This window comes from Dendropsophus ebraccatus, chromosome 1, assembly GCF_027789765.1.
Source record: "Dendropsophus ebraccatus isolate aDenEbr1 chromosome 1, aDenEbr1.pat, whole genome shotgun sequence".
In the NCBI taxonomy this organism is placed as follows: domain Eukaryota; kingdom Metazoa; phylum Chordata; class Amphibia; order Anura; family Hylidae; genus Dendropsophus; species Dendropsophus ebraccatus.
The window spans coordinates 220,477,425-220,495,082 of NC_091454.1; positions in this window are offsets into that span (position 1 = coordinate 220,477,425).

Sequence of the window (17,658 nt, forward strand, 5' to 3'; positions counted from 1 at the left end):
AAAACCTCCCCTAATAAAAGTTTGAATCAACCCCCTATAGCGAAAAAAAATTGCAAAGATCGCCACAGGAGCAAAAGATGAGGAGATGCCAGTAGCCATTAAGGTGACGCCCAGTGGATCTTCAAGTGAGAGGAATTCTTGGGTCTTTGGAACACAATGATCCTGGGTTGGGTTTGTCCACATGTCCCATGGGCATTTTGTACATTGTAGAGAATCTTGAAAAAAAAAATGCAACATTTAAGTCAGTGAAATTACATTTCTTTTTTTTCCCCTTTAATCATTTTATTATTTTTTCCATACAAAATTTAAGAGAAAAACATAAAGAATACCAACATTAGACGTATGGATACCAATAACAATATAATCTCTTACAGTTATTACCCGATCTTTTTCATTCATCGAGAGAACTTAATACACCAATTCATAATCAAGAAGAGAGATCTACTTTTCTCCATTTATTTTAACTTAATTTATCAGAGAACCTGCCAAACCGGCGCCAAAAACAACAACTCACTATAAACTTATTTAACCTGCTTGCATCCCCCATTCCCCACTTGACTCCGATCATGCACATTACTATCTTAACTTTAATAAACAAAACAAGAAACAGTTCAGTACAGACTCATCCCTTTGCCAATGTTGTATTAAAGAATCTAATGTAACCCCCCCCCCCCCCCCCTCTCAGTCGGTGGCGAGGAAAAGAAAGAAAAAAAAAGGAAATAAGGATTTAACTGTCACCACAAGGTGTTAACTACTGCATCACCCAATAATTTCCCCATAGCTGCACATACTCCTTCAACTTTGCGTACCAATTTTTTGTTTTTATTATGCCACAATTCGTACAGTATCTCAGTATAGTACTTCCTAACTCTTTCCACTCTTTATTTGTTGGTCCTTTTGTTGAGACCCAATTCCTTACTATCACCAGTCTGGCTGCATGAAATAATTTATACAGAACAACTTTTTTAACCCTAGGGAGCTGTTGATCTTTCAATACCCCTAATATTGCACATAAAAACTTGTTACCAATATTGATTTAAAAAATATTTCTCATATTATCAAAAACATCATCCCAAAATTTAATTAGCTCTTGACATGTCCACCAGTGATGCTCTAAATCAACATTATCACTTCCACACATTACAAACCCTACTACCCTATTCTTAGTCCATTTTTTAATATCCTCGCCTGAATAATACAGTCTGTGTATAAAAAAAAATTCATTTTGTCTTGGTCCTCTTATTTTTTCCCATTTTTTTCTGTGAAATCATAGTGATATTATTACTTCTTGCTTCCCCTAATAATTTAAATATTTTTGCTATTTTCCCTTTCATGCTCCCATCAATCCCAGTTATTTACAAAATAACCCTTGAGCTAACTGTGTCCCAATTCACTCCTTCATTAATCAACCTAATCACACTTCTCATTTGATAATACCTTAACTTACAGTACATATTGTAGTATTTGCACGTTCACACAATTCCTCATAAGATCTCATTATTCCACCTCTATAATAATGTTTAACATAATGCAACCCCTTTATTTTCCAATACTCTGGATCTGGTAGCTCTTCCAGAGCTGGGTATTGGCTATTACCAAACATAGGTGTAAAATCCAGTGCTCCCCTAATTTCTTCACTTTTCCTCACATGCAACAACACATTCACTAGCAACTTATTTACTGTATTCCTTGGGTATTTAACTTTAGCCATCGTTTCCAGCAACTCAAATATAGATTGTACCTTGAGCCTCTGTTCATTAACCCATTGTACCATAGTCAACCTCCCTCCATTTTACCATCCGAGAAAGGACTGCAGCCACATAGTATCTAAAGAAATCAGGTATAGCCAGACCCCCTTTTCCTTCTGTCAATGTTAAATATTTTAACTTTAAAGGGAAACTGTCACCCCCCATGCCGGGAGGACAGGCTCCCGACCCCCCGCTATAGCCCCCTATACTCACCTGATCCCGCCGGGTCCCGCTTCTTGATTCGGTCGGGTCACGGAGATATCAGCCGCTGCAGCCCGGCGCGCTCGCTGAGAGATGAGTCCAACGCTCATAGAGAATGACGGAGCGCTGGACTCTCCGTCATTCTCTATGAGCGTTGGACTCATCTCTCAGCGCGCGCGCCGGGCTGCAGCGGCTGATATCTCCGTGACCCGACCGTATCCAGAAGCGGGACCCGACGGGATGAGGTGAGTATAGGGGGCTGTAGCGGGGGGTCGGGAGCCTTTATACCTCTTTGAGAAGGTGTCAAAGATGTCATGATCTAGAGGATGCAAACATGAAGCCTCCAACATTGCTATTGCGTAATGTTATTTAAAATTATTGTTTACACCATGTACATTCAAGTCATTTCACAAGGACCCTTTTATTCACCGTTGGCGTTACATAGCTAGAACAATATATGGAATATGTTTTTTGTACTTTATACGCGGGAAAGTCTCCAAGGATTGTCCATATAACTCACCCCGTCTCCGTTTCCCCACTGTATGTGGCTGGTATTAATAGTAAAGAAGTTCCCACTGGTTGTACTGGTATCATAGCTGCCCACTTTGACTTGTTGGAGTTTTCCTTCAGGGCTCAGCTGCCAGTTCACTATATCGTACACAGCAGGTGGATCTCCGTTCTCATCGAAAAAGAGTTGTCTGCCATCAGAAGTATTAAGACGTAATTTTTTTATATAGTGCAACAACTGTGCGGAAATAGAAACAACATTTAGCATTTTCATGCAGTGTCAGAAATAAATTCAGGTTAGGGCAGGTTAGGATTAATTAATGTTTACTTAAAAAAAAAAAAAATCAATCAATCAAAATGCTGTATGTGGAACTGCAAGGAAACCACCTTTAGACCAGTATTCACCAGTATTTAAAGGAGAAGTCCGGAAAAAAACAACATTTGTGCAGTACATCCTAAGTTATATAACATCGTAACATACTCTAATCCCCAAAACAATGACCTTACCGTACTTTTCACCCCCTGCTTTGGCCCCAGAAGTGTTGTATTTCTCTAGAATTTTAATTTTGTCACAACCCATGATACGTTCATCAGCACCATGTTGGGTTGTGATGTTCCTGCTTTGGGTCACACATTAGTGAGTTCTTTCTTCTGGGATAGCGACTCCCTTTGATCTACCCTCTATGCCTACTGGCTGGGAGCACTGTGACCTGTCTCATCAGACCATGTCTCATCGGACACGGGGAAGCCCAGGATCTGTAGACACTCAGTGCCTGTTGTAAAGTGTTGATTCCGGGGTTAGAAGATGCATAAACATAAGGTAAAGAAGTCCCTTTGACAAAATGCCATTTTTTTTTTTCACAATCCGTTGGACTTCTCCTTTTACTATGTCTGTGTGAAAGAGAAGAGCCTTGGAGGGGCTCTAAGCAGAATTTGTTTGGCAGTGGGCAAATGAACAGCAGTCAACCTGATGGTGGTGGGATATTAGAAAAGCTGATGTCCCTATGTCTGCCCCCTCTAGTCTGTCCGCTACCGCTGTCACAATCTTGTGACAGCGGCAGGGGAGAGAGGGGAGGGAGAGGAGCGCCTGGCGCACGTCCTGCCTTCCTTTCCTCTCCATGCCCTGTGTCTCCCCTCCCCCCCGCGCTGGCCTCCGTAGCCTGGAAACCGGAAGCCTGAGGCTTCCGGTTTCCATGGCAACCATCGATGGACACCGCTCAGAGAATTGTCCCTCTGTAGAGGGAGAATTCTCTGTCAGGAGCCCTATAGATGCTGCGGTCGTACTGACCACAGTATCTGTGGTCCGGTGCTGAGAATTGCAGCAGGTCTCCGGCTATGACTGATAGCCAGGAACAGCCGCGGATGACACAGACACAGCTTCTATTCCTGTGTCATCCTGCAGCGTAAATCAATGTCGCTGCAGAATCAGGCATAGGCTGCAGCGACTTTACTTTACTGTGCAGCGGCCAGAGAGGATTAATTCTATCACAATGTCCCTGCCCTGTGTGTATCCTTTGTTGTTATCTTCTGCAACATGGCAGTCCACCACTGTAATCTTTGACAATGCAACATGTCATGGCCAAAGAAAAGCCCCAGCATAAACCTGCCTGTCAGAAGGAAAACAGTGGTGTAAATAGGACACTTTCTAGATGGGGCAAGTTATTTTTTGGAAATAGGACTTGCCTGGGCTCTTGCTGTGCTGTAGACCACCCCCTGGACTTTTTTATCCTAATAAACGTACTAACAAAAATTATTATTAGAGATGAGCAAATACGATTCGATCGAGATGGTATTCGATTGAATATTGCGATATTTGAAAGATTCAAATTCAGTTGAGTAGTGTGACGAATACGCAGGAAACTTTTGAAAGCCCTCATATCGCAGTTGGCGCTTTTTTTTAATCCAATCAACATGCAGGGAGGGCAAGAGGGACCCTGGGAGTACGCACGCAGTGCGAAAACGGCATCTACCCTCATTGGATAGCTGAACCACATGACCTCGAATATTTAATAATTGACTTCCGCCTCTCGACTGCAGATGCGCTTTTAACCTAGCCAGGGAAAGATCTTGGAGCAGGAAGAGATAGGTTTTAGTAGCGTTTTGGTTAGGCAGGCTTACTACAGAACCCAAAAGTCCTTTTCAGGGCTAAGATCCAGCGAAAAAGTCATCTCTGAATCCAAAGCTTCTCAGTGCTAAGAAATAGATGATATAACAGCAGCAGCATCAACAGCAGCAGCATCAGGTGTATTTATTCCAGTACCCTGTGTGTACAAGTGACTTATAGTTTCCCTGGTTTAGCCCACTAAGGGCACGTTATACATACTGTTCCAGTAGCCCAGTAAAAGGAACGTGATAAATATTGTTCCAGTAGCTTAGTAAAAGGCATGTCATATATACTGTTCCAGTAACGTTCGTACAGCATGATGCTTTATACACCTAAATAACATGACGCTCTACAGAAGCACATTGGAATCATGTATGTAACGCTGCGCAAGAAATAAGAAGGAAATGTGTGAACATTGCCATAAACATTGTAAAGCGTTAAAAAATATTTTACATTCACAACTGCGGATAGTGGCATTATACTGTGATTTTGGGGTGTTGGGTGCATCCAGACATGCTCCCCCTGATGTCACAGTGTCATTCCGGAGGTGTTGGCATCATTTAGGGAGGTTTCATAGGGGACTTGGTGACTTGGTGACCTCCAAATGGTCGAATTTGGATTTCTAAGTGCAGAGAATTTTTTCACCATAGAATATAATGGGATCGAATATTCGTTTGAATAGTCGAATCTCGGTGCCTATTCGATTCGAATTCTCGAAATTCGAATATTTCACTACTCGCTCATCTCTAATATTTATATCTCAGCACTGCAAAGGACTATAGAGATAAGACTAGCCATGTGCCACATTATCCTGCTGACAAGTCTACTTTATGCCCCCCCCCCCCACACACACACACAGCCTGGGCTTTGGTGCAAATGGGCATAAATGTATGGCCTACCAGGCAGGGCTGGCTCCAGGTTTTTGTGGGCCCTTGGGCGACAGAGCCTAGGCGGGCCCAATTGAGAAGCAAATCATGGAGAGACAGGCGAGGAAAGATTTGCAGCAGAAGAAACATGCGGCTGCTGCATATCTTTCTCCTCCTATATCTCCTGATCTCTGCGGTAGTCAGGACTCTGGAGGAGTCAGACACAGTGACATATAAATATATATATATATATATATATATATATATATATATATATATATATATATTGTAGGCAACCAGCAGGAAAAATAGTGGAAGGTAGATATGTGCCAAGCAGGTTATTGTGCTCTGTATGGAAGTTTCAGGGTGTTCAGGGTTGCCAGTCCGCTTGTACATCCCAGACTTTCCACATACCTGAATTGCAGCAGGAGAACTACAATGTATGTGCCACAGAGGTCCTGGGACTCTGTGGGGGAAAGACAGCAGTTCGTGGTCAGTAACTATAGGTTACTGACATTTGCTATTTAGTATAGCTGCTGTGTGGCTAAAATGGGCTGTCTTTCTTGGAACGGCTGTAGCGTGGGTGGGAGGCCGTTCCCATATTCCGGTCCAGGCTTTACTGGGTTTTTTAAAAGCCTCTGACTTGGTGCATGAGGTGTGGAGAGACAACCTGCTGAGAGTGTTTGATTGAGTTGATCCACAGTGAATCTGGCAGACAGGAGCTGGAGAGAGAAGCCCTGCAACAGAGCTGCTACAGACTTGCTGGTCTGAATAAGGACATAACTACACGGTGGTGTGTATATGCTTTCTGTTAATGTTCCTGAAAGTCAACTGCTTTGTGTTTGAAGCTAGAACGGCTGCTGTAAAAGCCTCATGCTGGACTATTTTTTCTGGTTTGTTACCAATAAACGTTTTTTAGTTGCATCCAAAGCCTGCTTGTGCCTACCTCTGGTGACGCTAATTCCCACACATGGTGGAGGATGCGGGCATTTGGTTGCTAATGGTAACAACTGCATGATTTTGGTGAATTCAGTAATCAGCATATGTCCTGGGTAAAAGCTGCTGCAACTCTGCCAAGCCAGTCCCCTGCTATGGAGGAGCTCTGCAAGCAACTGGTGGAGGCCAATGCTGCCCAGAAAGAAACAAATCGTTTGTTGCTGGAACAAATTGCAGTCCTCAGGGACAATGTTTCTGCTCAGAGGACAGAGGACTTATCTGGGCTCATACATGTGAAAAAGGCAGTGCAACGCGCCTTGCAAAAGATGACCCAGGACGATGATGTAGAGGCTTATCTGGCAGTTTTTGAGAGACTTGCTGAAAGAGAAAAACTCCCTGCTGCGGTATGGACTGAGGTTCTGGCACCTTACTTGATTGGGGAGCCTCAAAAAGCATACTTTGATTTGACTGCAGAGCAAGCCAAGGACTATGACCTCCTTAAAGCTGAGATTATGGCCCGGCTGGGAGTCACCTTAGCAGTTCGGGCTCGCAGAGTCCATGATTGGCGGTTTGAGAAACATAAGCCGCCTCGCTCTCAGTTGTTTGACCTGCTACACCTGGTGCGCAAGTGGCTACAACCAGAGTTTCTGGATCCCTCAGCAATTGTTGACCGGATCGTTATGGACCGCTACACAAGTGGACTTCCTAGAGACATTAATCGCTGGGTTTCCCAGGGAGACCCCAAGTCACTGGATGAGCTGATTTCCTTAGTGGAACGTTATACCACTGCAGAGACCTATCTGGGGCCTGAAGGTAAACTCCAACACTCCATGGGGCGCTCCGGGGATCGCTTTCAGAGGACAAATGCCAAAGCCTACTCGGCTGACCAGAAGAGCCGAGCCAGCCGACCAACTCAGGGTGGTACACCTAAAGGAGAAAGGTTTGTTGGCCCAGGAAAGGTACCCTCACCCTTTAAAGTCCCCTTGGGTAGCCGAGCAGAGGTACGTTGTTGGAGGTGTCAGCAACAGGGGCATATTGCAGCGCACTGTCCTCAGCAAGAGGAACCAATGGAGTGTGGTGCCACCCGTCGCCTCTCCATGTTTGCCCATCCTGCTTGCAGCGCTACACCCCTGCATGAACATGGCCCCCAAGAGAGCCAACTTTGGGTAAATGGGGTCAGTGTTGTCGCCCTGTTGGACTCTGGCAGTCTGGTCACCCTGTTAAGAGCTTCTATTCCCCATGTTCTGTTATCTCCAGAAAAATGGGTGGGGGTGGTTTGCATTCATGGGGACATTAAGCACTATCCTCTTGCAAAATTGACTATAGAGACTGGCTGCGGGACACTAAACCATGAGGTGGGTGTGGTGAAAGACTTGCTACATCCTCTGGTTGTGGGCCGGGACTTTCCGTTATTCTGGGAACTCTGGTCTCAGCCCCAAGGTGTGTCTGAAAATGTCTTGTGTCCCCAATCTCTCAGTCCGATTCCCCTAGATGAAGATGTCCAAAGTGATGCAGTAGGGGTGACCCCTAATATACCGGACAATTTTCCCTTAGCAGTGTTGGCTGGGGATGAGGGTGAAATGTCTACTTCTGAGCAAAACGTTCCTGAACTAGAGGTATCACGAGAGAATTTTGGAACTGCTCAGTTGCGAGACCTCACCCTAAAAAATGCTTGGGAAAGTGTAATAGTACTAAATGAGGTTCCACAAGAGCCTGATGCTGAGAAAAGGTTTCCACACTTTTCTGTCCAAAATAATTTGTTGTATCGTGTCAATAAGGTACGGGAAGAATTAATAGAGCAATTGTTGGTGCCAGTGCCTTATAGGAGGATGGTACTAGAAATGGCACACAGTCATGTGCTAGGGGGTCACTTGGGGGCAGAAAAAACACAAGAGCGAGTCCTGCAAAGGTTTTATTGGCCAGGCTGTTATCAGGAGATTGTGAAGTTTTGTAGGTCCTGCCCAACGTGTCAATTAACTGCTCCTATGTCCCATTTCCGGAGCCCTTTAGTCCCCCTACCAATAATTGAAGTACCATTTGAGAGGATAGCCATGGATTTGGTAGGCCCATTGCTAAAGTCTGCCCGGGGTCACCAATATATTTTGGTAGTGTTGGACTATGCCACCAGGTACCCTGAGGCCATTCCCCTGAGAAATACCTCCTCAAAATGCATTGCCCGGGAGTTAGTTCACATTTTTTCTAGGACTGGCTTACCAAAAGAAATTCTAACTGACCAAGGTACGCCTTTTATGTCCAGGGTGATGAAGGACTTATGTAAACTGCTGAAAATTAAACAGCTTAGAACCTCTGTTTATCATCCTCAAACAGACGGCTTAGTAGAGAGGTTCAATAAAACCTTGAAAGGAATGTTGAGAAAGGTAGTAGAAAAGGATGGGAGGGACTGGGATTGTCTGCTGCCATACCTCCTGTTCTCCATCCGGGAGGTCTCGCAGTCTTCCACGGGCTTCTCCCCATTTGAATTGATATATGGGAGACACCCCAGGGGTCTGCTAGATATTGCCAAAGAATCTTGGGAGAGTGAGGCTACCCCTTACAGAAGTGTGATAGATCATGTCACCCAAATGCAGGATCGCATCAGCAGTGTTATGCCCATTGTGAGGGAACACATGAAAAGGGCCCAGGAGTCCCAGAGCAGGATATATAATAGGGCAGCTAGGGTGAGACAATTTAACCCTGGTGATCGTGTACTGGTGCTTGTTCCCAGAGTTGAGAGTAAGTTCCTAGCAAAGTGGCAGGGTCCTTATGAAGTGATGGAGAAGGTTGGAGAGGTAAATTATAAAATCCATCAGCCAGGGAAAAGAAAACCTATTCAACTGTACCACATAAACTTAATTAAACCTTGGCATGATAGAGAGTCCTTGGTAGTGTCCCTGACATCCCAACTTGACACTCACTCAGATATTGGGAAGGTTACCATTAGTGATGCCCTGTCCAAACCCCAAAAACAGGAAGCTTGGGAGTTACTACAGCGTAATAGGGATATGTTTACCGACCTTCCAGGTACTACAGATGTTGTTCAACATGAGGTAATTACCGACCCTGGGGTGAAAATACACGTTAAGCCATACCGAATTCCAGAGGCCCGGAGACAAGCTGTCTCTGATGAGGTAAAGCGCATGTTAGCCCTACAGGTTATTGAAGAGTCCAAAAGCGGTTGGTCTAGCCCCATTGTATTGGTCCCTAAGCCAAATGGGACCTGGCGATTCTGTAATGACTTCCGCAGACTAAACGAGGTCTCTAAGTGGGATTCCTACCCCATGCCCAGGGTGGATGAGTTAATCGAAAGGTTGGGGCCAGCCAGGTACATTACTACTCTCGACCTCACCAAAGGTTACTGGCAGATTCCCCTTTCAGAAGAGGCAAAGGAGAAAACTGCCTTCTCCACCCCAGAGGGGCTATTTCAGTATACTAGGATGCCGTTTGGTTTACAAGGGGCCCCAGCTACCTTTCAGAGAGCAATGGACAAGGTTTTGAAGCCTCATACCAGGTACGCAGCGGCCTATTTAGACGATATTGTGGTCTTTAGCAGTGACTGGGAATCCCATCTGAGCAAGGTACAGGCAGTACTTGATTCACTCAGGGAAGCTGGGTTTACTGCTAACCCTGAGAAGTGTGCTGTTGGCTTAGAGGAGGCTCGCTATTTGGGCTATATTGTTGGTAAGGGTACAATAAGGCCCCAAATAAACAAAGTAGAAGCGATTCAGAGTTGGCCCCAGCCTCTTACGAAAAAACAGGTAAGGGCGTTCCTAGGGATAGTGGGCTACTATCGTAGGTTTGTGCCAAATTTTGCCTCCATAGCTGCACCATTGACAGACCTAACAAAAGGGAAAAAGGCAATAATGATTCAGTGGTCCGAGGAGGCAGAAAAGTCGTTTCAGGCCCTGAAAAAAGCCCTCTGTAGTCAACCAGTGTTAGTGGCCCCTGATTTTACTAAAGAGTTTATTGTGCAGACGGATGCCTCAGAAGTGGGTTTGGGCGCAGTAATGTCACAGGAGGTAAATGGAGAGGAGCACCCCATTACATATCTGAGCAGGAAGCTCACTTCCTGCGAAAGGAATTATTCTATTGTAGAACGAGAATGTCTGGCCATAAAGTGGGCTCTGGAGTCCTTGGGCAGGGAAAGATCATATAAATGCAGATGCCTTGTCAAGGGTCCATTGTCTGATGGGATCAAGTGCCCAGTCTCCTGGCCTTGGGCAGAGGGGGGGGATATGTAGGCAACCAGCAGGAAAAATAGTGGAAGGTAGATATGTGCCAAGCAGGTTATTGTGCTCTGTATGGAAGTTTCAGGGTGTTCAGGGTTGCCAGTCCGCTTGTACATCCCAGACTTTCCACATACCTGAATTGCAGCAGGAGAACTACAATGTATGTGCCACAGAGGTCCTGGGACTCTGTGGGGGAAAGACAGCAGTTCGTGGTCAGTAACTATAGGTTACTGACATTTGCTATTTAGTATAGCTGCTGTGTGGCTAAAATGGGCTGTCTTTCTTGGAACGGCTGTAGCGTGGGTGGGAGGCCGTTCCCATATTCCGGTCCAGGCTTTACTGGGTTTTTTAAAAGCCTCTGACTTGGTGCATGAGGTGTGGAGAGACAACCTGCTGAGAGTGTTTGATTGAGTTGATCCACAGTGAATCTGGCAGACAGGAGCTGGAGAGAGAAGCCCTGCAACAGAGCTGCTACAGACTTGCTGGTCTGAATAAGGACATAACTACACGGTGGTGTGTATATGCTTTCTGTTAATGTTCCTGAAAGTCAACTGCTTTGTGTTTGAAGCTAGAACGGCTGCTGTAAAAGCCTCATGCTGGACTATTTTTTCTGGTTTGTTACCAATAAACGTTTTTTAGTTGCATCCAAAGCCTGCTTGTGCCTACCTCTGGTGACGCTAATTCCCACACAATATATATATATATATATATATATATATATATATATATATATATACAGAGCAGGAGCTGTATACAGAACTAGCAGTCCCTGCATTATATATATATAATTTGTACCTTTAAAGTTCATATTCCTTTTCAATTCACTCTTACTTAGGTTTGGCTCTAAAACTGCAGTGGCAGATTTTAAAAAAAGGTATGTTTGGCGGAAGTTTAACCCTCTTCTCTGAGAATTTGTTCTGCACTGCAGGGGATTATCAGGTTTCTACTTCTGCGTGTGGTCCTAGTGTGTGTGATAACTCCAATGAGATGTACCTCCGCACCTGCCCGAACACGGCGTAATCAACTCGGGGGTTTGCTGGTCGGCTTAATCCTGCCACCGGACACATATAGACGGTGCTCAGCAAGCTCAGGAAAAGTCTCTGAATGTCATGCAATAGAAGTAAAGATGATGCGGCACACGTCCAGTACTTGCTAGTGGTTGTTTATTGTTCACATGCTCGTGGATGCAAACAAGAAATCAGGCTACGATCGCTGCATACAGACCCCAGGTCCGATTAAAGGACTCCTTCTCTCACATATATGGCTCCCTGTCTCTTCCCCTTATACTGCTTTCAATTGTGCCGTCACATTTTCTGCTCTCTCTACCCTTCTTCCATTGTGACTTCCCCCTCTGTGGAATTATATTTACCTGTATCATTTCTTACTGGTCTATATATAGCTTTTTTTTTTTTTTTTTTTTAAGTACAATAAGTCAAGGTTTTGCCATGATTATGGGTACTTCCTGTACCAGAAACATGTTGATGTCCTATGAGCCATGTTCTGACGATTTAATATTCACCATAAAGCAATAATATTTTTCACCTCAAAAGCTGGACCCTACAGCATTTTTGGGATGATAGAAGTTAGGTTTAGAGATGAGTACCAGTGGCGTAGCTACCATAGAGGCAGGTTAGGCCACTGCTATGGGGTCCATGGGGGAGGGGGGGCAGCGATGCACAGGGACGATAAGAGTCATCCTGTGTCCTTCTGCTTAACCCCTTATGTACTGCAGTGTGTAAGTGACCTAAAGTTCGTTTACATGCTGCAACACAAAAAAAGGTTAGAAGTAAAGGAGAAGGAGATCTCTGCTTCACTGCTCTAATAACCTCTGACCCCTGTTCTCTGGAGTTCCTGCAGAGGCCTGAGGTTATCAGTGCACTAGCCACCTCCTTCTCTTTGGCTTTTAACCCTATTTTGTGTTTCAGCATGTAAGTGAGGTTTGTGTAACATCCCCACTGCAGTACATAAGGAGCTAAGCAGAGGATAGTCTGCTCCTGCACCTACTGTATTCGGTGCTTTGTGCCATATGCCATAAGCTGTATTCAAGTTTTTCCCAGGATTCCCTATGGCTGCATCTAACTTCTTCAGCTACCTATATTCCAAAGATGAACGATTGGACTGCATGGTCTAGTTGAAATTGTTTCTAGATAAGTTTTATGTAGATTTTTCTACTTCCTAAAACTTTATATATTTTAGGCTGTTCAGGATTTGCATTGTGCCCAAAACCTCTGTCACTTGTAAAGAACATTCATTTATGATTGACATAATAGAAAGTTGAGAAAACTTAAGTAAACCCTTAACCCCTAGATGACCCTGGGCATACCCATACGTCTTGGGCCGCCTAGGGGCCTTCAGAGCGGTGCCGCGCGAGGGCCCCACTCTGAACCACCGCTGTCCCGGGCGCCGCTTGTATACTGGGACCGTGGCTATTAGTGGGAACAGTCCGATCGCTGTGCCTGCTAATTAAGTTTTCAGATGCAGCTGTCAAAGTTGACAGTTGCACCTGAAAACGTAATGCAGCCGTTCCCTGGTGTCTAGTGGGGCGGATTGCTCCCCCCCTCCCCTGCGACGCGATCTTCATGTGAAAGGAATTCCTTGGTCTTGGAAACACAATGATCTTGGGTTAAATTTGGCCACATATCTCACGGGCATTTAATACATTGTACTGAATCTTTTTTAAAAAAAATTAAAACATGGTGGTAAATTATTAGACTTGAAGTTTTACAATGTGGTTTTCAGAAAGAGCTTACATGGGCTTGCTATCCAGGTAATTAAAAAAAAAAGTTTTGAAAGAACAATGGACTGAGAGAGAAAAACATTTTATCAGGCAAATAGTTTTTGTTTCCTACCTGTGTGGTTGGCTATCTCTCCGTAAGAACACGGGATGCATTGGAAACAACACAAAGATTCACCTTCTCTGGCACCTTCTCTGGGGCTACAAACCGAAAGAGGGACCTGGACAAAATTTTGTAGAAGATTTTGAAAAATGCTTTAAAATTTGCATATAATGAGTAAAAAGGGATGTCTCATCAGACAATGATCTATTGTTGCAGTCAAGCTTTTTGTAAACATATATTGTTGATGTTTGTTGAGAATTTAGATTTTACTAAATTTGCTTTTCTCACCAATTATCCTAAAACTAAGCTTAGACTTCCTGTTCTTTATAGTTGTATTCTCCTTATTATCACTGAGAATTCTAGTTGACACCAGTAGATACATAAGACATCATTTACAGTAGCTTAAGCTCAGACCTCTACCTGTCTGTCTTTGTAAAAATTACCTCTGCAGAGGTCACAGAGCATACCCAGATATCTCTCTCATTCATGTCATTGTGTAAGCTCCAGCCTATTGTTGCATATGAACATGGGACTTCCCGTAAAGCATATATCTAAATACTGTTAAAAATGTCTAAATGGCAAAATGGAAGCCTATTCTAAGACTTGAAGGTACAATTGAAGTTCAAAGCTTTGTATAATAAAACATTCAATAACAAAACCCCTGTTCTCTGTAAAAGAAAAAGATTAGTGTTCATTTTTTGCTGACCATGTGTAACACAGGTGCATGGCTCACCCCATGGTGTCCAGTTCCCCACTGTATGAGGCTGATGGTAATAGTGAAGACGTTACCACTGGGTATACTGGTATCATAGCTGCCCACTTTGACTTGTTGGAGTTGACCTTCAGGGCTTCACTATGTCACACATTGCAGGTGGATCTCCGTTCTCATCGAAAAAGAGTTGTCTACCACCAGACATGTTCAGTCGTAACTTCTTCATGTAGTGCAACAACTGGGTGGCAATGATAAAACATTGGGCATCTTCATATAGCTGTGGGGGTACATTCAAGCCTTAAGCTGGCCATACACCTTCAATAACTGACTTCCAGGAGCATTCGGCATGACTGTTGCAAGTTCTGTTTATTCTGCAGCATCTAAGCAGACAAAAAAAAACCTGCAAGCTATAATTTCTTGTCCATTTAAGTCCTACATAATAAATGGACACATTAGTAGTAATGATAATCCCTTTTAAAGTCAATGGGATCTTTCAGGATCCGTCAACAACCAATTTTGAACCATCCAGCTTCATTTTGAGGCGCCAAACAGACTCTGAAGAGAGCCCCAGTGAAAATCTAATCAGTCGAGCCAAAGGTGTATGGGCACCTTCAAAAGGCTTGTTCGGGATCAAACCATGCCTTTTACCCAAAATACCACAACATTTATTGGCAAATAACAACCAGTATTTCAAAACAACGTCTGTTGTTTTAAAATAACGGCAACTATTTGCCAATAAATGGCGGCCATTCACTAAATTTCAACAGTGTGTGAACTTAGCCTTTCTGTATTTTCAATACACTCCTGATTTTGGTTGCAAAATACTGAGCACAAATGCTGTTTGGGAACTTAAAAGTTGGAATAATGGAGCAATAGGTTTTACTTAGAGATGAGTAGAGATGAGCAATCAAATCTCCCTACTTATCCATCTTAGGAAATGACCCTTATCCCATAGTTATAACCATCAATCTCTCTGCACCCACATCTTCAGGTGCCTATACACATTCAGGCTAGGTTCACACTACGTAAGCTTCCGGCCGTAGTGCGCTCTGTAAATATGCGGCCGGAAACTTACGTAGTTAGCATACAATGCAAAGTATACGATCCTGGCCGCACAGTTCACACTTCGTACGAATTTACGCCCGGATCGTATACTGCGCTGTAAGAAATGAACCAGACCATTGTTTCCGATGGGAAGGCTTTAACTTACGCCCGTAGCGTATCGCGCGGATCCGTATGTAGTGGTGATTTCTTCATTTTTCCACTCTTCTATGCCGATCCAAAAGGTTATGTGGGGTGTCCGGGGCTAGGCGAAGATTTCCAAGTAAAAGACCGCTGTCAGATCGCTTCGTAGGGCGCTCGGGAAGCGTAAGTAGACTACGGGCGTACGTTTGCAATGCGTACGCATCCGGCCGCACATCGAATATTCGCACGCCCGTAGTTTCAGCCGCACATGTACGGAGCCATAAGAAATGCGTACAGATTCGTACGCAGTGTGAACATAGCCTCAATAATCGCTTAGCTGTCATTTGTCTCTCCCGTTTTCCCCATACACATGAATGCTTGGCACAGAGAGGGGTAGGTTGCCACCAGACTGCTCTGACACCTACTTATCTCTCCAAAAACAAAGGGGGGTAAAAACTGGAAAAAAAAAATATTTTAAATTAATAGATTTGTAGTTTACTTCTATTGAAAAATCTCCAGTCTTCCAGTACATAAACTGTTGTATGTCCTGCAGGAAGTGTTGTTTATTTACATTCAGAAACAGTGCTCTCTGCTGACATCTCTGGCACAGTCAGGAACAATCCTGAGGAGAGGTTTTCCGTGGGGATTTGCTGCTGCCAGAGATGTCAGCGGAGAGCACTGTTTCTGAATATAAATAAAGTGTAATTTCTACTCACCGTAAATTCTCTTTCCTGTAGTCCGAGGCAGCAGCACATAAGGGGATGTTTCCATCACCCTGCAATTACAGGACAGATGATATCAATTAAACAAGGCTTAATAGACCTGCCTATATAGCCTCCCTCCTGATCCCTCCTCAGTGTGTGATTATAAAGCTCTTGATAAAAATTGAGAAAAAAAGAAAATTGCACTCAAAGTATGCTGCAAAGATATATTTATTTAGGGAGGGTAGTCTGTGCTGCTGCCTCGGACTACAGGAAAGAGAATTTACGGTGAGTAGAAATTACACTTTCCCTTAGTCCTCAGCAGCAGCACATAAGGGGACTTAGCAAGAAGTTACTTAGAGGGGGTTACTTGAAGAACTTAGAACCGCTCTGCCGAAGTTCGGCTGCTCTGAAGATCTAACGTCTAGGCAGTAATGTCTTGCAAAAGTGTTGTAAGAGCTCCAGGACGCAGTTCTGCAGATGTGATCGATTGGGACACAGTTCCTTTCCGCCCATGATGCTGACATGGCACGTGTTGAGTGTGCTTTAATAGGTCCTGGGACTTGCATTCCTGCTTCTTCATAGCAGAGTGTTATGGCTTCCCGTATCCATCTGGATAGGGTGGCTTTGGAAGCTTTTTGTCCCCTGTTCCTTCCTGCAAAAGACAAAAATAAATTGTCAACTTTCCTTGTGTCATTTGTTCGGTCCAAATAGATACGCAGCGCTCTTCCTACATCAAGAGAATGTAGTCTTGATTCTTCCTCATTGGAAGGGTCCGGAAAGAACACAGGCAACTCAATCTGTTGGTTAATATTTGTAAATGAAGGAACTTTAGGGGCAAAATTAGGCAGGGTTCTTAACAGGACTCGATCTTGGAGGAACACGGTGTAGGGTTCCGAAGCTGCCAAAGCCTGTAGCTCGTTCACTCTCTTAGCAGAGGTTATTGCTACTAAAAAACATACTTTGAGTGACACAAATTTCATGTCTACAGACGACATAGGCTCAAACGGTGGTTTACAAAGATAATCCAGCACCAGGTTCAAATCCCACTTAGGGATTGTGTCTGTGACCGTCGGTCTTAGCCTAGTTGTGGCTTTCAGGAATCTCTGAATCAGAGCATTCTGGGAAAGATGAATGCCCCATAAGGCTGAAAGGGCTGACACATGAACCTTAAGCGTTCCTGGTTTTAATCCCATATCGAATCCTTCTTGAAGGAAATCCAGAATAGTCTGGATAGAGGGAGTTTGGGAAGAGTTTGAACCCCTCTTCCTGCACCATGCGTCAAATGCTGTTTTTACCCTTAGATAGGTCCTATTGGTGGACGCTGATCTCGACTGCAATAGGGTATTGATGACCGCATTCGATAACCCAGAGCCCATTAGTAAGGGGCGGTCAATCTCCAGGCCGTGAGCTGAAGACAGGGTAGGTCCTGACACCACCTGTCGTTCTGGGACAGTAGATTGGGGCTTCGAGGAAGTTTCCAGTATCCCCCCTTGGCCATGGTCATCAGAATGGAGAACCAGGTTCTCCTGGGCCAAAACGGACCTATGAATATGACAGATACCTGGTCCAGTCTCACCTTCTGCAAGACTTTGGGTATCATCGGAATGGGAGGAAAGATGTACCCCAACTCGA